The sequence below is a fragment of the Monodelphis domestica genome, chromosome 1, assembly GCF_027887165.1.
Source record: "Monodelphis domestica isolate mMonDom1 chromosome 1, mMonDom1.pri, whole genome shotgun sequence".
Lineage (NCBI taxonomy): Eukaryota > Metazoa > Chordata > Mammalia > Didelphimorphia > Didelphidae > Monodelphis > Monodelphis domestica.
Genome location: NC_077227.1, coordinates 759,962,843 through 759,988,065, shown reverse-complemented (window position 1 = coordinate 759,988,065; position 25,223 = coordinate 759,962,843).

The following is a 25,223-nucleotide window of genomic DNA, read 5'->3' as shown; positions in this document are numbered from 1 at the left end:
TCCCATGATCCAATTAAGGGAGTGTAGAATAGTTTACCTTTCAGATCAATTTATTGATAAAGATAGAATTTATGAGCAAATAAGAAATAGATAACATTATGAGGTATGAAATAGGTCATTTTTATTCCATTAAATTCAAGACTATACAAACTAAAAGAATGCAAACAAGATTAAAAGTGGAAACAATAAGTTATCATGTGCTTTACAATAATATGTCCAAATAAATACTTCAGTTTGTAAAAATTATTCTCGAATGCATTAATTCATCATTTCATGGCCTCTGGATCTAAAGAGGGTTTAATTTAGGAAGGAAATAATGTCTTTATAGAAATAATTTGTAATTAGCATCATTTCCTATGTAAGGTTTTCCCCAAAATTCATATAAAGCATTTTGCAGTAGCGTCTGTGCTATATATGTGGCAAAAGTTTATCATACCAATACAGAACTGCAAGCTAAATGGGTTTCTTGGGAGGAAGCCAGACTCTCAAGAAAGGTGGACCCTGGTCAAGCTCAAGAGCAGAGGCCACGAGCCTTAGGAGATAGTCTTTTATGCCAAGAAATATGATGATGCAGTGACAGAAAACACAGTCACAATGAACACAGAATGGATGCAAAGTCATGAATAGAAACATTGTCTTAATTAATGACATGCAAAAATTAAAATTAATATAACAACCAGTTACCAATATATGAAGTTTATGAATAGAGAAGGTAGATCAGCATAGTTTAAAATCTCATCTTACTCTAAGGCCTCTGGCCACCTGTCTCCAAGCCTGCCAGTCCCTTCCTCTTCCTCCTTACCTGCCTGCTCACCCCACCATGTGCACCCCAAAGCCCGGAAAAGACCTGTCCCCTACCTTTTCTTGATGTTCACAGATGCTGAGCTGGCATTTTCGGATGTTGAAGGAAAGGTCAGCAACCCTGGAGGGGGAGGGAATGAACTTCCTTGACACAATCACTCCTGTGATCCTTTGGGAGACCAGTCTCCTCAAGGCATCATTTAAGCATAATGATTTTAAACCTCTAAATACCTTCTACGTCAAAGTGCACACGTTGCACATTCTAAGAGGAAGTTACCGTAGGTAGAGATGAGAGGGAAATAGGAGAAGAACATGCAAAAACGGATTTATCGACACAGAGACAAACTGCCAATTAGGGGGCCGTCCCCTTTGGCATAAGAGTTGATGTGAAAGCTTTTGAAGTAAAATTAGGCCTCTTTATCCAACAAGTGAAGGAGGAAAATTCCTGCCATCTCCCCTTAACTCACAGTCTGTTAGTGGAAAAACCCTCGATTGCATTCCCAAAAGAAACATGTGTGGATTCGCTGGAAACGTTGCAAAAGGAGCTCCAATTCAGATGTAAGAGCTTCATCTCCATGAACAGGACATACAGCTTTTCCGTAACCCATTTTCTATTGACATTGGAAATGTGGATACAATTTACCAAATGGAACTGGCTGACCTGCAGAATTGTGACTCTGCAAGACGCATTCAAGTCAAGCAGCTGGCCCAATTTCTCTGCATCTCTCCCCTCTGAGACATAGCCTAATCTCAGGAACCGGCACTCCAAATGGCAGCCATCTTTGGAGGCACTTGTGGCTGTGAACAGACTTTTCCCAGAATGAAACATCTGACATCTCCATCCGGATCTAGACTAACTGATGCACATTAGCATCACTTGTTATGGCTAGCAGTGACAAAGATGGAACCGGACATGGACCGTCTCATTAGCCAAAAGCAGGCCCAGAGTTCCCACTGAAATACTGGTCAGTTTGTTGATTTAAATGTGCTTGTTCTTCATTTTTAATATTGTATTTGTTCCCCCCCCCCTTTTTTACTTTAAAATAAAATATGTGCAGTGTGCATAGGGATTTGTTCATAGTTGTTTTTAAGTCCAGCCCTCCAACAGCCTGAGGGACAGTGAACTGCCAAGGATTAGTAATGACATCTTTCCAAATGTCTGGGGAGGATATGAGATTTCTGTCTTTGAAATTATGTTGAATTGTGAAAGGAAGTTAGCAAGAGCTTTGGATGTGTGTGCTGGGCCATTGTCTGTTTTCAGGATTTGTGTGATGCCCATAAACTGAAAGGCAGAGAGCGAATAAGAACTTACATGTTTTACTGCTTCACGGGAGTGGACAGAAGCAAAAATTAAATTAGAAAAAGTATCTACAGATACATGGATGAAAGAGGAATGGCCAAATGAGGGATAATGAGTAACATCCATTTGCCGTAGGGGGTTAGGAAGGAGACCTTTGGGGTTTATTGCCATAGAGGGTGAACTAGGCAGTGTGGATAAACATGATGGGCAGGAATTGACAATCAATCTGGCTTGTGCTTTAGTTAACTTGAATTGTAATTGTAAAGATTGGGAATTTTGATGGAATAATTGATGTGATTCTTGGGCTTGTTGGAATGGTGAGCGGGTCACAGCAGTAAGTAAATCTGCGATACTATTTCCTTCTGTTAATGGTCCTGGTAAATTGGAGTGAGAACGAATGTGCATGATAGCAAATGGGGTTTGATGGTTAATAGAAAGTGCTTGTAAAGTGGCAAGAAGTTGGTAGTGATCAGGGGGTGGGGTTGACTTTATAATGCCATTTCAATATGCAAAGCTGTATGGTATGTGTATCTGCTACATGTAAAAATGTTAAGGGCTGTGAATGGGTATAAAGTTAGGACTTGAATAAGTGAATACAGTTCCACCTTTTGAGGAGACAAAAATGATGTAGGAATGGTAGGTAGAAAGTCTGGATTGGGGTGTAAATGCCAGATTTCTGTGAACTTAAAAATTCTCAGACTGGACTTCATAAGGTTGGGTTAAGACCATTCCCCATTTAAACAATGAAGGGACTTAGATCAGGAATGTGAGACCTCTACTCCACCCCTACTTAAGCCTGCTTTAGGGGAAGAAACTCCTGGCTGAACAATGAAAAATACTTAAACCCACACTTATAGTAAGGCAAAAGTTCTTAAGCTGTGCCTGTTTTTAGATCTAATACAAAGGGGTGCTAAGTACCTGTAAAGGTCAGGCAACTTGTGAATTTACAAGGAGCAAAGAGGTGAGAAACTTACTCAAGATTCTAGTCTACTCAGGTGTGAACTAAGAATGGTCTGTCCTTTGGAAAATGTCTACTGTGATTGGTAGATGTGAGAACTTAGTGGAGGTGACATAGGAGAAAATTCCCTTTAAAAGGAGACAAAAAGCTTTCTCTTGGGACAGTCAACTGGGAAAGGTTGAATTGGAGGAGGCAGCTGGCCAAAGCCGCCTTGAAGGGTCTCTCTCAGGGCTCCCTCTCAGAGATCTTGTGGTGAGTTGATAAAAGACTGATTGTTCCCTCTCTTAGGGTTTTCAGCTTAGGCTGGCTCATGCTGGCCTAGGCTGGTATAACCTTTTTTTTCTCATTATTCCCCTTTTCTCTCTTTCTTTAATTCCTCATTTGTATTAATTAAAATCTCTATAAAAACCCAGCTGACTTGGGTATGTTTAATAATTGGGAATTTTTCCCTGGCGACCACCTTATATTTGATTTAAAACAAGACACTGTCTTGAAACCATATTTTCTGCGGTCACAATTTAAGGCTCCAACTCTTTTATCTGCAACAGATTATGTCTTCCACTATTTTAATTATTACATTTCCCAGTTGACGATCCACCTATAAAGACATTCGTGGCTTGTGGAAAAGGGAAATTAAAACATTTTTGGGGGAAAATAAAGCATGTTGAGAGGCAAATTGTACTATAGGATTGGAGGGGAATTTATGGCCAATTTGTCCAAAGAAGACAGTGAGGGCGATTTGCCAAGGTATATAGAGAATTGATATAAGGAAGTTATTTGTCCCTTAGAAAAGGGAAGGATATTTGTAGGTCCTCGAGCAAAAAGCTATAGAGCTCGGTGTCTTCTTTTGGTAATAACGGATGATATCATTTCTATGAATGGAAAAAGAGATTTGGAGGGATTATGTGCTAAAGAGATCCATCCAAGTGGCCCATCTTGACAAAGTAGACCAGTGGGTGAATGTGTTGTTGAAAAAATGAGTAATGAAAATGGTTTGGATGGATCTATATGAGAGAGCTAAGAATTACTAAGGGTATCTTGGATGTTTTGGAAACAGTTTCTGGCTTCAGGAATTAGAATTCTAGATGAATTTGGGTCAGGATTGTGAACTTTATATTTATTCCACCCTGCTTAGTCTAGTAATACAGGAATATCTACACCCCTACTGAAGAATTAAGTATTGAGGAGGATGGCCTATGACAGACATATGCTAGCAAAACAAATCAGAAACAACTGACAGGCCCCTGGGCTGTTCCAAGTCAAGCTTAAGCTACCATTGGTACATGTAAGACACAGGAAAGTGATGTCAAAACAGTCTATATATTTGGCGTCACTTCCTCTCTCTGGCCTCTGTGCAGAGAGGTGGCTGGCAGCAGCATGCTGAGAGTCTTGGCACCATGGCGTGGAGGAAGCTATTGTTCAGGTTTGAGTGTCCTTGATACACTACTGGGGGAAGGTTAGTAACCTAGTTCAGGTGACGCTTCTCTGAGCTCTCTCGGAGTTTAGGCTGATTCCTTTCTCCTTTATCTTCCAAAATGCTATCCTCTTAGGAAGCGTCTAATCTTCTGAAAAGACCTCATGGTGGAGGTCTTTGAACTTCCCCTGGCTCGGGCTAGGCGGGAGAAATCCTATACTCTTTTCTTCTCTCTTTGTCTTAATTCCTTCCCTCTATAGTAATTAAACCACCGTAAAATTTCCAAACTGACTTGGGTATTTTATTTGGTATATTCCCTGGCGACCAATTAAATTTAGATTAAGCCACAACCCTAAAATTTACACTTACAATCTGGCAACCATGAAGGGATGACCAGAACCCTCAAATTTCTGTGAACCGTCTTTCCTTTCTCTCTTTATTACTTTCTCAAATCAGTCTTTTAAGCATCTAACTCAGAAGTTTGAAAGACTACTGCGATATCAGGTGAGTATAAAACATTTTTTTTCTCTTTTCTCCTAAATTTGAATTGGACACAGCCATTTTTTTAAAAACCTAAAAGAGGCAGGACTCAGAAGCTCTATATGTACGAATCCCCTTTCCCTTAGGGAACAAACAACCCAATTAGAAAACCTTCACTGACAATACTGCCTAGATTACTCTTAACTAGCAGTGAGAGAAACCTGGAGGAAGTTTTGGCCTTTTCCTGCTCCCCATGTGTCTCTAGTTTTAAAATTATTTGAGGAGTAAAACAAAAAAACAAACCTGTGAGGCCCAATAGGAAAAGTGGAGCCTATACACAAAGAAAAAAACTGTTCTACCCTGATGGTGAAGTAGAGGAGACTTGTGACCCCTCCAAAATCAAACAAAAACTCAGTCTTAGCCTCAGGCAAAAGGCTTTTGCTTTCTGTCTCCTTTTGGCCTAGGGGACTTGATTGGATTAAAAGGCTCTTTACTTTTGCACTACCCCCAAATCTTTTGTTTTCACTCCCTGGTTTTAACCCCTAGCCAATAGAGACATCTACTGACTAAAACCAAAATTTTAAATGACTACAAAATCTATATAAAAATGAATAGTACATTCCATGACATTTGTATGACGGTTGAAGAATTAGGGATATTAAAGATTCAAGAATATCTCCAATTCCTTATGTTCTTAGGTAATTTCATTTTTTTTTTAAACCCTTACCTTCCGTCTTGGAGTCAATACTGTGTATTGGCTCCAAGGCAGAAGAGTGGTAAGGGCTAGGCAATGGGGGTCAAGTGACTTGCCCAGGGTCACACAGCTGGGATGTGTCTGAGGTCAGATTTGAACCTAGGACCTCCCGTCTCCAGGCCTGCTCTCAATCCACTGAGCTACCCAGCTGCCCCTGGTAATTTCATTTTTATACTCCTAAATACTGTGATGAGAAATGCTAACTTGAAAAAATTTGAAACTAAAATGCAGGAAAACATGCAAAACCAATTGGATAATTTAAAATGCTTCTTACAGGATCAATAGGCAAATATTGACCCCACCAAAAACATTTTTGAACCTAACAAACCTGTTTCTGAACCTCTAAATGAGGAAATTCCCTCTCTTGAAATGGAGATGGAAAACACCTCTCCTATAGCTCAGCTAATAGACTGGTTCTCTCATGGTCTGCAAATCTTGGCTGAACTTAATCCCCAAGACCCTTCTCTTGAAACACAAACTTCTGAAATCCCAGTTTCTCCTGTTGTTTCTCCTACCCCCAAACCAATTCCAGCCCCAGGGAAATGTCCTCCTACCCAAAAACCAATTCCAGCCCCAAGGAAATCTCATCCTTCTAAAGAAACTCATTCTAGTCAAACTGACCCACAGGTACCAAATTCAACTAGAGGCCTTTTTCCTCTAAGAGAAAGTACCTGATATAGGACTCAATGGAGATGTGGTGACTCTAAAGCAAAATATACCATTTACTCCTGTGAATTTTAAAACTACTCCACCCTACTCAGACCATACTTTAGAAGATCTGATTTAGCTATCGCCTGATTAGTAACAATGGAGATACTTGGTTTAACAGAATAAAATCTTGGGAACTCTACATTTCTCCACCCAGGAATGTCTGCACCATGCTCAAGGATTAAGTAGTTGAGAAAATGGCCTTCAACAGACACATACAGAAAGAGTGGACAGACCCCTGGGCTGTCCTAAGTTAAGCTGAGCTAACTGGTACAGATGAGATGCAAGAAAGTGACATAAAACTGTCTATATAGGGCAAGTCACTTGCTCTCTTTGACCTGTTTACCTGGAGAGGCATCTCTGGCTGGCAGTGTGCTAAGCATTCTGACATCTTGGCGTGATGGCAGCTATTTGTCTTGGGTTGGCAGTGAGTTTGCCCCTGAGCTAATTCAGGTTCAGGCATCTTGGCTGAGCTCTCTTGGATTTCAAGCTGATTCCTTCCTCTTTTTCTCTCCAAAACCTTACCTTCTAGAGCCTCTAATCTTCCCGCCTGGCACAAGCCAGGCAGAAGAAATCCTACACCCTTTTCCTTCTCCCTTCTTCTTAAATCTCTTTCCACTATATTAATTAAATTACCATAAATTTCCAGACTGACTTGGGTAAATTTTTTTCCGTAATTTGGGATATCCACGGTGGCCAATAATTAATATAGTTTAGGTCACAATGCTAAAATTATCCTTTACAGTTGTTGGCAACCACGAAGGGATGTGACAAAATACCCTCAATCTTCTTAACTTTCCTAAACCTTTTTTCTACTTTGAGTATCCCTAAGTTCACTTTTTAATAGCTTATTTTGATCAGCTGTAGTTTTCTTATCTTTTTAATCCAAAGTGGCTGCACTGGGAAAGATGTTTAGCTATGAATCCCCTTTCCCTCAGGGAACAACTGTCTATATTACACTTAATTAGGAGTGAAGGGGACCTAAAGAGAGTTTTGGCCTTGTCCTGCTCCCCACGTGTTTTGTGAATCCTGCTAGAAAAATAATTACTATATATAAATATATATGAATACCACATTCTTCGACATTTATATGGCGGTGGAAGAATTAGGGACATTGAGGAATTCAGCATACCTCCAACTTTTTGTATTATTAGATAATGTCATTTTTGTTCTCCTCAGTACTGTGTTTAGAGATGCCAACATAAAAAAAATTATTTGGAGCTGAAATTCAGAAAAACATGCAAACTTATGAAGCTACAATACAAGAAATGATGCAAAGGTGTTTGCTATCTTCCTGACATGCTGCATCTGTTGAAGCTAAGAGTAGATCATCTCTCTTATAGATTAGTGTATGTAGAGTAGATTATTTGATTAATCTGCTGTTTTTAAATTTTATATTATTTGTATCTTGGATCAAAATTTGAGCAAATAACCTTGGGCTATCTATGAAACCTTGTGGCAAACTACTCCAGGAGTTTTTGTTTCCCTGCTAGGTGAAAGTAAAGATATACCTGTAGTTCTCTTGTATCGGCATGGAAAAGAAGGCTGAGCACCAGTCTACTATTGTAAAGTATGTAGCTGTGCTAGGAATAAAAGAAATAATAGTATTGATGTTGGAAACTATGGAGTCTCTTTATAACATGATTGTTCACAGCCCTCAAATCCTGCACGAATATATAGATGTGCTTGCCATCGTAACCCCTTTTTGGTTTTTTAATGGGTAGGATGGGCGTATTGTATTCAGATTTACAAGGGATTATTATTCCCTGATCAATTAATGAGTTTATTACTGGGGTAATGCCCTCTGTTGCCTCTTTTGAGGGGTGATCCCGAGGAATGGAAGGAGGTGGACTAGATTTAGTTTTTATCTGCACAGGAACAGCCAACTTAAGTAAACCTACATTGGAAGAAGATGGGGCCAAATGAGACTCTGGTATATCTTCAGGTATTACAAAGGTGGGATGTTCTTTCCCCTCCTGACTCTCTGAGAGAATTACAGGGAGCAAATTTAAAGATTCCTCAGGTACTTCCAATGTTTAGGATCCATCTGGGGAGCAAGTTATTGTGGCTCTAAGTTTGCATAGAAGGTCCCTCTCCAGCAAATTTAAAGGGGAGTCAGGCATCAAAAGGAAGGAATGTTGTACCTCTAGGGGTCCTACAGACACCATTCTAGGGGAAAGTTTTTGTTTAACTCTTTGGGGTATTCCTGACAGTCCCATTACATTTTCTGAGCCAATAGAATAACAATGTAAATCGGGTATACTCTTTAATAAGGACCTGGTAGCTCCAGTGTCTAAAAGACAATCATAATAGGTATTATCCACCTTTAAGGTAACATGGGGTTCATTAGTATAGGGGGGACAGTGGATAGGGACAATGGGTAGTAGGACATCAAGGTCTGGAAAATCAAAGGTTGTGTCTTCTGATTCCTGTGCCCCCCTCACACCTTCATTGTATTTGGCAAGTTACTTGGGCACCCCCCCTGAGGGGCTAATGCACCTCGAGTATTTTTTGGACAAGCACCACTTAAATTATATTGTTGTGGAGTCATTTGGTTTGAGTTATCATTTTCCCAAAATCTATTCCTATACTTATCATTCCTAAAGTTGTGGTTTCCATTATCATTATTATAGTAATTTCTATAATTATCACTTCTGGAGTTGTTATTAAACTGTGTATTCCTTCTGATAATCTTGAGTAAAGTTCTACACTCTATCATTTTGTGGCCCTTCTCACAGAATTGGCAGGTACTGGATGGATAATTAGATTCCTGGAGAGGCATGTGTAATTGGTTGATTATCATGTCCACTTTCCGTTTTAGCCATCTTCTCTTTTAAACATCTCAATTCTTTCTTTATTTCCTCTATGATATCATTATTTTCTTCCTCCTTTTCTTTGTTTCCCTTTGAAACATATAGAGCTGTTTTCCACCATTCTTCAAGGTCCATCTCTGGCCGTCTTGGGTTATGTGTTCTATAACAATCCCTAATCACTTTGTAACAGCTATTGACAAAGAACCTTCTAACATATCTCATGCAATTTTCTTTAGATAGGTCAAAATCCAGGTATCCACCCCCCAACTCGATTGTTTTGTCCATGAATCTGGAGGGTGTCTCTTCCTCATTTTTCTTAATTTTTTCAAATTCCGTCCACTCATCTGTACTGTATGCACATTCTCTCATTGCTGTAAGGATGGCCTCTCTACAATGGTATAGTTGTAAAAGATCCTCAGAGTCGTTATAGTCCCATTCGGGATCCTGACATGGCCAATGTGCTTAATTGCACCTCCAGGTTTTGTTGACATGAGAAATTATTTTATTTTTCTCACATTCAGTTAAAAAAGCCTGTAGCAAGTTTTCAACATCTTTGTAAGACGGATTATATTGAAAATGTGTCCATCATCTTTTGCGTTACTAGAATGGGATCTTGTTCATATGTAGGGATATTTCATGTAAATTCATTTATTTCATGGGGAGTAAACGATATGTTGTGTCTTAATGTCACCACATCCCCGTTCCATTCTATTTCAGGTACTTCTCTTAGAGGAAACAGGCCTCTACTTGAATTTGGTAACCTATGGGTCAGTTTGACTACGATGAGTTTCTCTAGAAGGATGAGATCTCCTTTGGGCTGGCATTTGATTTTGTGTGGGAGGAGGAACATGAGTAACTGGGATTGCAGGGGAAGGGTTTTGGGGATTAAATTCAGCCAAGATTTGCTGACCCTGAGAGAGCTAGTCTGTTAGCTGAGCTATAGGGAAGGTGTTTTCTATCTGTATTTCAGGGAAGGAAATTCCCTCATTCAAAAGTTCAGAATCTGGTCTATTTCTGGTGGGGTGGATGTTTGCCAATTGAATCTGTAAGAAACATTTTAAATTCTCCAGTTGGGCTTGTATGTTCAACTGTATTTTAGCCTCAATTTTTTCCATGTTTTCCTGCATTTTATCTGATTCTTACATATTTTTTTTTATTTTAGCATCTTTTAACACAGTACTGAGGACAAAAATGACAAAAATTATCTAATAATATAAAAAATTGGAGGTATGCTCAATGTCCCTAATTCTTCAACTGCCATATAAATGTCAAAGAATGTAGTATTCGTTTATATATATAAATATATGTATATATATATATATATATATATATATATATATATATAATTTTTCTAGCAGTCTTCACAAAACACATGGGGAGCAAGACAAGGCCAAAACTTTCTACAGGTTTCCCCCACTCCTAGTTTAGGCAGTTGTTCCCTAAAGGCAAGGAGATTTAGAAACAGCTCTCCTAGCCAGGATCTTAGGACTCAGTTGCTAATATTTAAAACAGCCATTTTCTATCTAATTTAAGGAGAGAGAGGGAAAATAAAAAATAAAATAAATCCAAATTTTACTTACCTCTATAGCTGATCAAAATAAGCTATTAAAAGGGATAGTCACAGTGGGAGGGGGGGAAGGTTTAGGAAAGTTAAGAAGATTGAGGGTATTTCATCACAATCGATGTGATCAGCCATAAATGTAAAGGATAATTTTTGTGTTGTGACTTAAAAATCTTAATTTAATTTGGTCACCAGGGAAAATCTCAAATAATAAAATACCCAAGTCAGCTGGTATTTTGATGGTGATTTAATTGATATAGTGGAGGAGATTAAGAAGAAGGAAGAAGAAAGGGGCTATTATCGAGCAGGAAGATTAGGAGATCTACAAAGTAAAGTTTTGACTGTGAAGGAGGAAGGAATCAGCCTGATTTCCAAAGGGGCTCAGCTAAGATGCACGAACCTGAATCAGCTCAAGGGCAAAACTCACTGCTGTAAACCTTAAAATTTCTTAGACTTATGAATGTTGGAAATTTCACCATTGGGAAATTTCATACTTGAAAAATTTCCTACTGATAGTAAAAACTTTATTGGAATGTGAAACTCCTTGACATGGGAGGATCCTTCTCCTCCCTACTTAAGACTACTTTAGGACAGAAACCTTTTGCTAAAAGATGGAAAGGGCTTTGACCTATGCTTAAGCATAGAACAGGAAGTTCTTTGAGTCATGATTGATTTTAGAATTGATACAATAAAGATACTTGGAATGACAGAACCAGGTCTTGGAAAATACAATCTCCACCCTACTTAGAGTAACAGGATTTAGGAAGGGCTGCAACATAGATCAAGATTTAATTATTTGAGAATATGACCTACAACAGACATGTGCAAAGGAAACAGACCTTTGGGAGGTCCTGGGTTAAGCTAGAACCACCATTGGCACAGGGGAGACATCGACAGTGATTGGTAGATGTGAGAACTGAGGGGAGGGGACTTAAATGGTTTCCTTAAAGATAGCGGGGTCTGAGGAGAGAAGGGGGAGGTTTTGCTCTGAGCGAGGTGGCTCTGAAGGAGGACTGAGGAGGTTGCTCTGTGGGAGGACCAGGAGAGAAGGCTGGCTCTGAAAGAGGAGAATTCTCTGGAAACATTTCTTGAAAGGAGGCTCTCTTGAAGGTGGAGCCTGAGGTTGGCATGAGAAGCCTTACCTAGAGAGATCTTGGGTGAGTGATAAAACCAACTGACTGATTTATTCATTCTTATTCCTTTCTTACTTTCTCTCTTTTTCTATTGATTAATCAGTGTATTATAAATTAAATTTCTCTATAAAACCCAGTTGGCTTGGGCATATTCATAAATTGGGAATATATTCCCTGGCGACCATCTTATATCTATATAAAACCAAGACACAGAAGAAAACATATTTCAGCGGTCATAATTGATATATATATTTCCCTTCTCTCAAACATTTTAATTATCACAATACTAGCATAAAAGAATATTATTGAGCAAATTAATGAGGTTTTTCTCTAGGTAAATTGTCTTTCATACAAGCACATTTGTATGGATATTGCATTAGACCTGCCTATAGGGCAGTGACGGTTTTTCCAGCTCCTTTGCTGTTTTTCCTGTTGTCTGGTGTCTGTGCCATGTTGTGGATGGTGCCAGACACATCTGCCTTGTATTTCAGCTGGATGCTTTCAGTTTTCCTCCTTGGACTTCTGGTATCTGAGAAAATAAACAGAAAATCTCGACCCCAAACAAAAGCCTTTATTGGATCTTATTAAGTTAGAAAGTGGCTGAAAATATCTCCTTCTTGTGTTTGGAGTTTGGGGCTTACCAATTCCTTTGAGCCCTTTTGAAATCGTCTGCATTTAGGCCATGGATTATCCCATTCAGCCCATGTATTGCTGTTACAAGCACTGTTACTCCACAATTGTTTTGGAATAGTTAGATGTGCCCAATTATTTAAAAGATCTGTAATAACTTTGCATGCTTTATCGTTTTGAGCTTAATCCTATACCTCAGGAGAGTGATTATCTCCCATCACATGTTAGCTTTTAGATTTTTATACCCCAGGAGCATGTAGTAATGCCTCCCTTAGTCCATAATGTTTAGTTCGGACACCTGTTTGCAGTGCACGAGTGACATGATAACATTCACAAGATTTTGCCCTGGTTGGCAATTTCACTTGTGTGCATAAATATTGAGGAATAATGGACTTGTCACTCTGATAGGTCAGAGAGTGCAAGTGATCTGTGCCTGCTAAAAAGCAGTGTCCTCCAGGCCATTTGCCTTTGATAATGATTCCACCTTGGCTTTGCAATATGGCATACATAGATGTTTCATATTCACGTCTTAAACCAATAATCATAAAAGCATTATACCATAAATCACATTTGATTTTACCAGCTTGTGCTGTGATCTTAAGCAGAAGCCTGTCTGCATGTAACTTTTGCTTTTGTATAAACTCATACTGTGCAGGCATCGATATCTGCTGTACCCTAAATAGATGCAGTAAATGGAAGCACAGCAATTGCAGTGACGTTATTATTTTTAAACTGTCAAATTTAAATTCATGACTGAAAAGATTTTGATAATATGAATGGAATTATCAATTTTACCTAAGAGTTTTATAAAATGGTGCAAGTAATATTTGAGCTTGTACACTAGTAATTGGTTTTAGACTGCAATAATGCTCAGGATCGATATATGCAATTTGAATAAGTGGTAGTGTTACCGATTCAAAACCACACATAAGTCACTGTTACTGGTTAACAAATTAATTAATAGCCTTAATAATTAATTACTGATTAACAATTTGAATCCTCCCAGCACTGTTTTTACTCTGATGTCTTGCAATGCTGAGAATGTGTCTTATATTTAGAATTGATGCTATATTATTTTGAGATTAAGTCATTCTAATTAATTTGCTTTTTGGATAGAGTTGCAGTAATGTGCTTTACATACAATTTGAACTTTATACAGGTTTTTAAATAACGGCTGCTAATTTTTATCCTTGCTGACCTTATGTCCTGTTTAAAAATGTAATGATTTCTACATATTTAAATTTTGAATATATTAGAAATTTCTCTAAAGCATATGCCAATGGATGCTAGTCAATTAAAAATTGGCACTGATTATTAATTCTGCTTTTGATAATATTCAATACTTGTCATAAAAACTTGTAACCTGAGGTGTAGGAATATTGCCCTCTATATGGCAGGATCAATTGATCAAACTGCTCGATTAAGTTTCCTTTCCAGATCCAACTAGTTGTGGCAGTGAGTCACATGTTGCAAGAGTCCATGTGGATTTACCTCTAAAAGCCTTGGAAAAATAGTGTTTATACCTTGGTTTTTGGCCTACAGTTATACAATATTTCATTTTAAAATATTATTACAGATAAAAATCTCTTGTAGCCTATGACGAACGTCAGAGAAAGATTTTTAACTTTAAAACTTTGCCTTTTAAGAAATACAATTAGACCTTCCTATGTCATTTTGCCGTGTCCAATCCAAATGAAGACCATTTAATTTTTGAATTTTGCTTCATAGTAATACTATGTCTTAGCAAAGATCTGTTTGAAAGACAGAACAGGTTTATGCCTTCACATTTGAATCCTAGTCCTCCTGCCTTCTCTGGTGCTGCTTCAAGAGGCCTGTTCCTTTTAGAAATGCTGAACGGGTGGAGGGGTTTGTTTTTGCTCTGTTCATCCTCTTGAGAGCAAAATGTCTGTTTGCTTCCTCGTCGGGGCACACACGTGCTCTGCCTTTTAAACTGGTCTTCCTTTAGGTGCTTCAGGAATCGTTTTCCTGCTTTGATCTTGTGGTCCTCATGGGAGGGATCGTCTCCTCCCAGCACTCTCACCTTCCGCCAGTAGCCCAACGTGATGAAGGGTTTGCTCCAAGTTTAAGCCTTGCTCATTGAGCTTTCCCCATTCACCTGTGCCGGGTAACTCCTGGTAGATGACCGTGTTATGGCACAGAGTTATGGTTTTTGGCTTTTTTCTTGCCTCACTTTTGCGATAGGCAATGTTTGAGTAAAGACATTTCTTGCCATGAACTCGTATTAATTGATGAGAAGGGTTTGGTTCTAGGACTTGTCGGTGTCGGCCTTCTCTAGCCCGCGTGCTTTAGCCAGAAGCTCGATACTCTGCTTGGCTGTTAGAGGAGGCGGGACGTCAATGGCCACAGGCGGAATTAAACTTCCGGCTGTGCTATCGGAGTCATTGCTGAGTGTTGTCGGAGAACCATTTCTACCTGCTTGTTTCTGTACATTTAAATGGCCCTGACAGCATCTGAAGCAGGGGTGGAGGCAGAGGTTGGCGTTGGATATTCCTGTCTGTTTCTGCAGCAACAGACGAGAGAGTGAGGACAGATCAGTCGGCTGAAGGAAGCGAGTTAAGTGTATCGTTAGTGTCGTTAGTGAAGGGAAGGGCAAGAGACCGAGACAAGTCAGTCCTCCTTGTCCAACGTAGCACGTTAGGCAGAATCCACGCGCTCTTCGCAGCAGGAAATACGGTTCTTAATTTCCGCTAAAGGGCTTTGATCGGCTCTATAACGGCGGCGAGAGCTTCCCATAGTTTTGGCTGCCGTGGCACAAGCTAGAAATCCTGCTTCTCCTTTGCAGGGGGCTCTCTGTGGCCTCCTGAATGCCCTTTTGGCTTGCAGAGTTCTGCGGGGGAGGGGCGGCCTGCACAAGACAAGACGCCCTAAAGGAGGAAGGTGGCTGGAGAGAGCTGAAAGCCTTCCAGGAAGGGACTCCTCTTGCATTGGGAAGGCTTTTTCCACCTTGTGATCGGGATGCTGGAATGGCTTCGCGTTGAACGCCCTTTGCCTCATTTTCCGCGTTTTAAGAGGTCGAGGAGGGAGCCGTGAGCTGAGCGCATTGAACTTTAGAATGGTACCGTCCATCGTGAAAAGATTAGGAGAAGGCGCTGGACGTGCCCGCGGCGCTCTCTCGGCCATCTGCCCTGAGCCATAGGTTCGAGCAGGCTTCTTCCTCCCCAGGAGGAGGGACCTTCGGCATTCTGAGAATTAGTTAGGCTGCGGCTTGGCTTTCCAGCCCCTGTGATGAATCTTCCTCTTTAATGCCTGAAGTCTGCCCAGGTTGTGCCGTCGAGGCCATCCTCGTACTCTCCCCGGTATTCCGACTGACCTGCGATACTTCCTGTCTTTCTTCCTGACACGGCCTCGTTTCTTCTTGCACCCATCAGATCTCAGAGCTGCACTCTGGGAACTCCCCTTGCTGGGAATTCAGGCTTTGCTTCAGGGCCCCCTTAAGCAGTGCTTCAGAGATCTCAATACCTTTCTGTTCAATCAGAGATATTAACCGTCTGAGGTGACGAGTATATGATGAGGCGTATTGACCCGCGGTTCTAGATAATTTCTTCAATAAGAAATTGAAATAAAAGACGTTTCTTACCCTCAGAGTGTAAAGATTAAAATTTAGGAATATGGGGAGACTGAGGCAGGTAGAAACTAGTTTCTCTCTGCAAGGAGTATTATATTTTTTAGAGGTTTATTAAAGGTTAAAGATGAAAGAAAATACAGAATAATAAAAAACACGTGCCTAGGCCAGTTAACCTCACATCACATCACGGAAGAGACGTGTCTGCTCCAAAACGGAAGTCCAAAAGAAGACCCAAAAACCTTTGCCACCCGCTTAAATCCTTCCTCGATCTCAGCCCACCTCTGAATTCCTGAGAGATTACAAAGCATTTTGGGGACGTGGAGCAAAGGCTTGTGGGGATTGTCGTCCTGTATTCGAGTCTATTTTTTACAAGAAGCCACCTGGGGTTCACGCCTTTGTGATTCCGTACCTCGATGCCTGCTCCTCAGAGTTGTGCGCACTCAAAGCCTGTTAACAAAGGAATTTCGCTCCCAAATCCGGGGTGCCAAGTGTGGGGTGTCCCTCATGGGCTTCCGTGACCAGCAGGGTCCCGCACGGGAAGGGGCTCCCCTTTGTGATGGGACCCCAGGAGAGATAGGGAACCGAGAACCAGGGTGGAGAATGAAAGACACGGACAAGTCAGTGTTTGAATAGGCAGGCAAACCCCTATGATACTCCCCTTGGTAGGAGAGTATGAGTACCAAGGAACACGAGGTGGAGGAGGAGATGAAGACAAGGAATGCAAGCTGAGATGGTTACAGCCTCGGGGAAGGAGAAGGTCTAGAGAGGGAGAGACGGAGAGATAGCCAGGGAAGACTGAAGATCCAAGAGGGAGATTCGTGGTCGCCGCCTCTGTATTGATTGCCTTCGTCTGTTTAGGGAAGTTTTCTCAAGCACAGCACGGACAATGAGGATTGGATGGTGAGGCGAGAGTGACACCTTTGGGCGTGTAGATTACAAACCGCTTTCCCAGGCAAAGGAGGCTCCGATCAGGCAAGGGCCGCATGGCCACTTCAAGGTTACATTCACAAACCTTATTGGAGAAACCTTGTGCTTGGAGACGCGGCAGCCATGCAGTCATTTATGATTCATAGACGTGAATATGCTCGGGATGCTACAGATGGGTACTGGGAAAGAATTAGCCCACCCCACCTTGGAAGGACTTCCTTTGAGAGTTTCTGGAGTTGAATAGAGCCCCCTCCCCCTTTCTCCTGACTCCCCAGGAACAATGGAGTGCAGCCCCACATTACACGCAGAATTCTTTTCTCACTTCCTGACCAGACTATTCCAGTTTCACCTTGAAATAAATCACATATGAGGATGCGCAATGACTAATGAGCCATGGAAGAGTTTCTACTATTTATCATAAAGAGTACATAATTTAAAGCATAATAAATCATTCATCAGGTCATACACACACCAAAAAACCTCATTATATAATGTTCTTTCCATAAACTATTGAAATCAGTACAATTTTAGGTCACCCAAATTCCAATTTTAATGCACCCATCTTAGAAAATTAGTATGTTCCTTTTTTATGTATAAAATTAGTCCTTATGAAGGCTTTTTTTTGGGTTGGTTTTTGAGGGGTGGAGGACTTCGCAGTGTCACAGAGGCTCTGATTTTAGTGAGGTCACCCTGAAGTCGATGAAAGGTACCTGTGTTTGCAAATATGCTTTGTCCTTTTCAGAGAAAATGGAAAGGAAAGATTTTTTTGAGATGCGTTTTCATCTACTGGTTGGGTATCACTACATACATCACTAAGTTGTTAAATTGACAACTAATAGCTGTATTTCTGTGTAAAAGGCAATGTAATCTTGTGGACTGCAATAAAACAGATCCAGCTTCAAGTGCTTCTCTGACAAATACTAACTGCATGGCCATGGACAAGTCATTTCATTTTAGTGTTCTAGACAGCCCTCAAAGAGCATAAATTACAGAGAAGATGCCACATAAACCCATGGTGAAGAGCTTCCCCACACTAAGAATTCACTATACCAAAGAAATTAGTGTGGACAGACATTTAGTATATGTATCTAGATGTAGAGAATGTCTATGACTAAAAATATTATTTATTAAAAGCTATTCATCTATTGTTGAGCAAAACAAAAGGAAGTATTTCTCCCCAAAATCAATGCCTCTTAAAAACTATGCCCCAAGCCCATTCTGATTGTCAGAAACAAAATTGAAAAAAATATTGTAATCCTGAGTGGTCCCCACTGATGAAACTCAAGGAGAATATGCAGAGCAAATTGAGGTGCTCACAGAAAAACAGTTTAAAAAGTTTCAGCATCTGTCTCCCATCAATTTAAAGCCCAATATAGGGAAAGGCAACTTGAAATTTTGATATAGGAAATGGAGAGAGAAGAGGAAGAGAAAAGCCGACATGACTTAACTCTCTCCCTACTTCATCATCTCTTTCTGCTCTTTATTCTTTGGTGTTTTTTTTCTCTCTACAGTCAGATTCCTCCTCCTCTATCCCACCATCCCCCCTGATCTCCCGTCGTTCTTTTCCTTTCTCCATCTCCCTTGACACCCCCCCCACTCTTCCTTTGCTCCATCTTTAAAAACCCAATACTCATTTTACAATCCCTCCACAGCCATTATAGTCCTGCAGCAGCCACTGCCACCGTGTGGTTATTAGTGCCGTCTCCAGCCCCTTTTGGGCATGCTCTGCTTTCAGTTCTTTGTATTCAGTCCTCATTAGTAGTAGTGATGACGAGGAGGGGCGGTCCAAGGCGCCTTGAACCAGGAAAGGCAGGAGGGATGATGATGGCTTAAGACCAGGGAGCAGGAGAAAATAAAGGATGAGAGCGAGAAGCATCCCTACTAGTGGGTCATTGTACTTGGGAACGTCAAACTGATAACCAAGGCAGGTTTTCAATAGTCAAAGTAAATGAACGACCGTATATTAAGTGCCCGCTATGTGATGGACAGTGTGTTAGAGGCATTTCATGAAACCGAAGACTGGTTTTATAAATAAAAATAGGGCTCTGGAACGAATGTTAAAAGGATAACTTACTTCATTTTAATCCTTGTCATCTCCTCTTTCGAAGATGTAGGAGGAATCTATCTTTAAGGTCCTCTGTGAAAGTTGAGCCTATTGCCTCTCCATCCCAGACCTGGCTTAGAATTTAAAAAATTTGGAGGTGACGTGGGTTGGATGGGTCACAGAGATGAGGTGTAACTCCTTTATGTGGCCTATGATTTTCGTTCCAGAAACATTCCAGTCTCAAAACCTAGATTGCCTGTATTTTCTAGGTAAAGAATATATATTCATTCACTCACATAATACAACAAATAAGATTTCTTGAGTCAATTGGTGCCCGATAGTCGTGATTTTGTAATTTGTCATAATTTTCTGCTTTATCATAGCTAAATTCTTCTGCCTGGTTTTCAAGGTCTGCTATAATTACTTTCACCTAATCTATGCAGCTTTATTTCCTAGTATTTTTCCTAAATGCAACCGTCTCTCTATTCAGGTCAACAATGGCCTTCTCCTTCCCTCTGTGCCTTGCTTAGTTCATTCTATCTGCCCTCCACAATGGATTACCCGCCCCCAACTCCCATCTTCCCCAAAGTCTACATGTAATTGTCGAAATCCAAATCCAGGTCCGTCCAGCTCTTCCTTGAAGACTTCCTTAGGCAGTCTATCTTTCACTGGTCTTCCTCTTCTTTGACTCCTACGGCACATGGGTTGTCACATCTTGTATTTCACATCTTAATTATATTCGGTCCTTTTTTGGTTCATGTACGTTAGGCTTATTTTAGTATATTTTTCTTGATGGCAGCAAACAAGTGGTGTACTTCCCCCTCTCTCTTTCTATTTTTTAAAATTTTAAACATTATTTTATTTGGTCATTTTCGAACATTATTCATTAGAAACAAAAATCACTTTTTTCCCCTCCTTCCACCCCTCCCATTGGCGATGCGTGATTCCTCTGGGTGTCACATTCCCCCTCTCTCTTTCTGATGAATTAACAAAGTTCTAAGCATTGAATTCTTGCAAAGTACTCAATAAAAAGTGTGTTTTAGTTGCTTGGTTAAGGGAACTATGTCAACCTCTTAGCTTTTTTGGTAGCTCAATCCTTAAAATCTAAAAGCCAAGGGGGGCAGCTGGGTGGCTCAGTGAATTGAGAGCCAGGACTAAAGATGGGAGGTCCTGGATTCAAATCTGGCCTCAGACACTTCCCCGCTGTGTGACCCTGGGCAAGTCACTTGACCCCCATTGCCCAGCCTTTACCACTCTTCTGCCTGGGAGCCAATACACAGTATTGACTCCAAGACAGAAGGGAAGGGTTTAAAAAAAAAAAAGCTTTCCTGTATTTCTCTATGTTCTTAATATTCTCAATTCAGTTTAGTTTTGTTTTATTTTTAAGAAGCAGGAATATTCCATCACACTCACAAGCCACAGTTTGTTTATCCCTTTCACAACAGAAAGACGTTTTATTATATTTCTAGTTCTTTGCTACTAAAACAGCTATTATAATAAATATTTTATTATGTATCAGCACTTTGTTTTAGCAATAACCCCCTTGGGGTATTTTTCTAACCTGAGATCTATAAATAGAGTCTATTTATTATACACATATTTAGTACCCTTTGAAATTACAATCCAGAATTGATTAAGATAATACACAGCTACACCAAAGGTGTCCATCTTTTATTAGACCCCTTTATATTTCGGAGTGCCATTTTGCTTAGTTTTTTGATAGTTTGCTGAAGATGAGGTAAAATCAAAGAACTGTTTATTTTAATTTTTGACTATTAGTGATTTGTAACAATCTTTCATATAGTCAATAGGAATTTGAAATTCATTTTTTATTACCTTTGATCACTTGTCCATATGAAAATGTCTCCTGATCTAATGTTTGTGTTCATTCACTATATATCACACATATTAGACCTTCATCAAAAATTAATGGGAATATTTTCTCCCAGGCGACTTATTCCTTTATATCTTTAGTGTGTTGATTTTGTTCTACAGAATGATTTTCAATTTCAATTATTTGAATTGATCTAGTTTATATTTGGGGATTTTCATTCCTTTTCTATTTGAGATATCTCTAGTTGATATTTGAGATGTAGATGAAGCTATTTTGTCTGTTCATTTCTATTGGCTATTAAGAATAACATAGATTAAAAGGTACCCAAATATTCTTGAAAAGAAGAGGGAAATAGAGTATCTCACCCAGGCCATATTGGGTCTTCACTTATATGAATCCAAGGGGACATTCCATGTCCAATCAAAGCAGCTAGAACATAATTTTGTGTTGGATGAAAATTATAGGGGTAACTGGGCGGCTCAGTGGATTGAGAACCAGGCCTAGAGGTGGGAAGTTTCAGGTTCAAATCTAGCCTCAGACAAATGTCTACCCCTAGATGTGTGACCCTGGGCAAGTTGGTTAACCCCCATTGCCTGGCTCTTACCACTCTTCTGCCTTGGAGCTAATACACAGTATTAATTCTAAGATGGAAAGTAAGGATTGTTAAAAAAGAGAATTTTAAGGAATAAGATCATAATAAAGGAGAGTCTGTTGTGATTAAGATTTTTAATGTCAAATATTGAGAAGATTTTAAAGACCTTCTAATTCACTACACTCAGTTTAAGATGAGGGAAGAGATACCCGTAAAGCTAACTTCTGTTTTAGAAATATAAAAAAAGGGATGTAGCCTAGAGGGGAGGCTTGTACCCCGAGGTATGGAGAGAAAGGGAGAAAGAGGAGAGACCCCTTCTCAATGCGGGGTTCAAGGGAGACAACAGATGTAACGGGTCGGCTCACAGAGAAGAGAGGAGGTTTGGAGATCTTCTCCCTTCTGCCTTCCCTCCATAGCTCAAGATGCTCTCCCTGATTCGCTCTTGTCCCTCTTGTCCCCCCTCCACTACTCGAGATCAAAAAGTCTCCCCTTGATCCCATTCACTCACACTCAGCTTGGGGAACAGATAACTTTTTAATGTTAACTCAATCAGGTGATACAAAAGGAATAACCGGCAGGGAAGAATGGGAAAAGAGGTCCCTGTCTCTATCTAAACCCTTTTCCTCCCTCCTTGAGTTTGGGGGGAACTTGGGCGTTGGCATCCTGAGCCCCCCGAGAGAAAGTCAGGCTGACTCACCCCTGGGGAACAGGAGCTGAGGTAGTCTGCTCAGGTTTCTCTTCAGGAAGTCCCTTCAATTGGGAAGTGTTGGGAGAAGGATTTGGTCAACAGCAGGAAAAGTGGGAAACCCTCAGGAGAAAGTCTTTTTCGCCTTCTCTCTTTGATGTCCCAAGACCGAGAGACCCTCCCTGCTCTCCAGCCAGAGTCTTCTCCCCTCCGGATTCCACTCCTGGGCCCCTCCCTGTCGAGGTGATCAGCTTCACACACTCTTCAGTCTGGCACTTTTCCTCTAGTGCCAGCCTCGGTGGACAATACAGGACCAGAATACAGGTCTTTGTAAAGCTCTAAAATATGTCTGCTGCTCCAGGCATCCCTTTTCTTTCAAGGATAAAGGAGAAAAGGGGAGGCTAAGTTCAGGTCCTACCCAACCTTGGAGCCAAATGGTCTCAAAATCGATGTGACAATTTAGAATTTCCTAAGTTGTGTGTGTGTGTGTGTGTGTGTATCCTTGTGGGAATCCTTCCATCTTTTTCTCTAGATGGAAAACTTTCAAATTTACTCATGTAGAACCTTGAAAGGAACAGATTCATAAGCCCCAACAAGATGTAAAGTCCCACAATAGGATAGTTAATATTATCATAGTCAGATCTTTTAAGAAATCCAAAGGTAAATGACAAGTTAATTTTCAGTTTATTGTTAAAATTGTGGTTTTTCTCTGAATATATACATATATATATATAGTAGTAGTCGTCGTAGTCTCTCGGTAACCGAGGATGACGGTTGTCTTTGTGCGTTTCTGTGCACACAGACGCCTGGGCATGAAGATTTCAGTGGAAGAGTCGATGCACAGACAGTCCCTCTCTCGGCCTTGGAAGCCTGGGTCCAGCGGCACGAAAAGCCGTTACAGCTGGAGACTCCTCAGCTGCACTGGATGGCCCTGCTTATCTATATATATATAAGGTGGTTGCCGGGGATTTAACTTCTAAATCCCAAAACGAATTACTAAAGTAAATGAAATTTATATTTATTTACAATATTATAATAGAAGGAAGATATGGAGGAATAGGAATGAGAAAGAGAGAAAACTCTGGCTTCATCTACCAGTTTAGAATTCCTAAGTCCCAGTCAGGGGAAGAGTCTCCAGATGATGGGCCTTTCCTGGAGGCCTCACACCTCCCGAAACGCAGGGTCACTAAGTCCGCTTTTCACCAACAATGACGGTCTAAATGAAGTCTGTATTCCAGTCGCTCCTCCGAGTCAGTGCCCGAATCTCCACATGCCCAAATGTCAGAATGTCTGTCATCCCTTCAGCTCCGAGTGACTGACTCTGTCCGAACTCATCCGAATGTCTGAATCCAAATTACTCTTCAGTCTTTTTTTCCCTCTATGTAAAGACCTTTTTCTCTTGCGTCACCTCCTCTAAATTTTAACGTCTACCCATCACAGCAGACGCTTTTCTCCAGGAGTGCCCATTCTTTAGTTCTTGCCTTCTTGGGTTAGATTATATCTTTTTGGGGTTACTAAATTCCTCTTTTGTTAAGTTCACCTTTTGTAACACTGAAGGTACTTAGCTCTTCCTATATTGTGAAGATTGAATTATAATCCACAATCTAGTTTTAGATTTTAATCTACAAAAAAGCTGATAACTCAGCATTTTAAGTACATCTAGCCATTTTAACCACAAAAAAGGTGTTAAGCAACTACAAAATGTGACCTTACCAAAAAAGGTGTTAAGTAACTACATAAGTAACCTAACCAAAAAAGGTGAGAACTAAAGAGTGGGCAGTCCTGAAGAAAAGTGTCTGCTGTGATGGGTAGACGTGAAATTTAGGGGAGGTGACACAAGAGAAAAAGGCCCTTAGGAGGACCAAAAGGGCAAAAGAGGATTCATTTCATACTCGAGATATATTCGATTTGAGTTTCAAGTTGGAGGAGGATCTCTGACTCAGAGCTGACTCAGGGGAGAGACTGGAAGACAGACCCTTGAGGAGAGACCAGGAGACAGACACCCAGACTTCTTTCCATTTAGATTGTCACTGTTTGGTGAGCGAAAGGTTGACTTAGTGACCTTGCATTTCTCTTCCCCTGGCTGGGGCTTAGAAACTCTAACTGATATCAGAAGAAGCCAGAGTTTTTTTCCCCTCTCTCATTCCTTAATATCTTCCCTCTATTGTAAATAAACTACCATAAATTCTATTTACTTTAGTGATTCATTTTGGGATTTAGAAATTAAATACCTGATGACCACCTATATGTAAGTAGTAAGAGTCCAACCACAAATAATTTTAATACAATATATGGTAAGAATTATTGAGCTGGGAGGCAGATATATAGACCTGGATTTGTCCCAAGAAAAGGATATCAACAAACTACATAGACAATTCATTAAAAATTGTTGCAAAGTGGTTAAAGATCACTTTAAGTCTAGGTGCCCAGGCATTCTATTGATCTTAAGGAATTGAGGAAGGTAGCAATCTACATTTTTAGGGCCATGAATATAAACATGAGGAGAACAAAGAAGAAATGGAGGTTGTAAAGAAAGAGAATAAAATTTTAAGAGAAAAAGTAGAAGAAAAAAACCCCAAGAAGTTACCATATCCCCTTTGCAGAAATCCACAAATCAATCATTAATCTGCCATTCCTGTGGAAAAAAGGGTCACATAACGATGGTCTATAGAAACTGGAATCAGATAGTAAATAATATGAATTTTAGAAATAATGGTAATTCCAGAAATAACAGATAAGAATAACCATAATTATAATAAAAATAATTACAGAAATACACATCCAGAGGAGGAAAATGATGACACAAAATACGCAACAGCAAGATATAAAAAGTGGAGCTCGTCCACACTATACTCAGGGTGAAAAAATCCCCCTCACTGTGGAGGATCCCAGAGAAATTCCCAAGAATCTTTATAAAGGTGTGAAGTGGCAGCAAGAGCTTGGAATCAAAAAGTGGAACCTTTGATTTTCCAGATGCTGATATTTTAATTCTAATTATCCCTA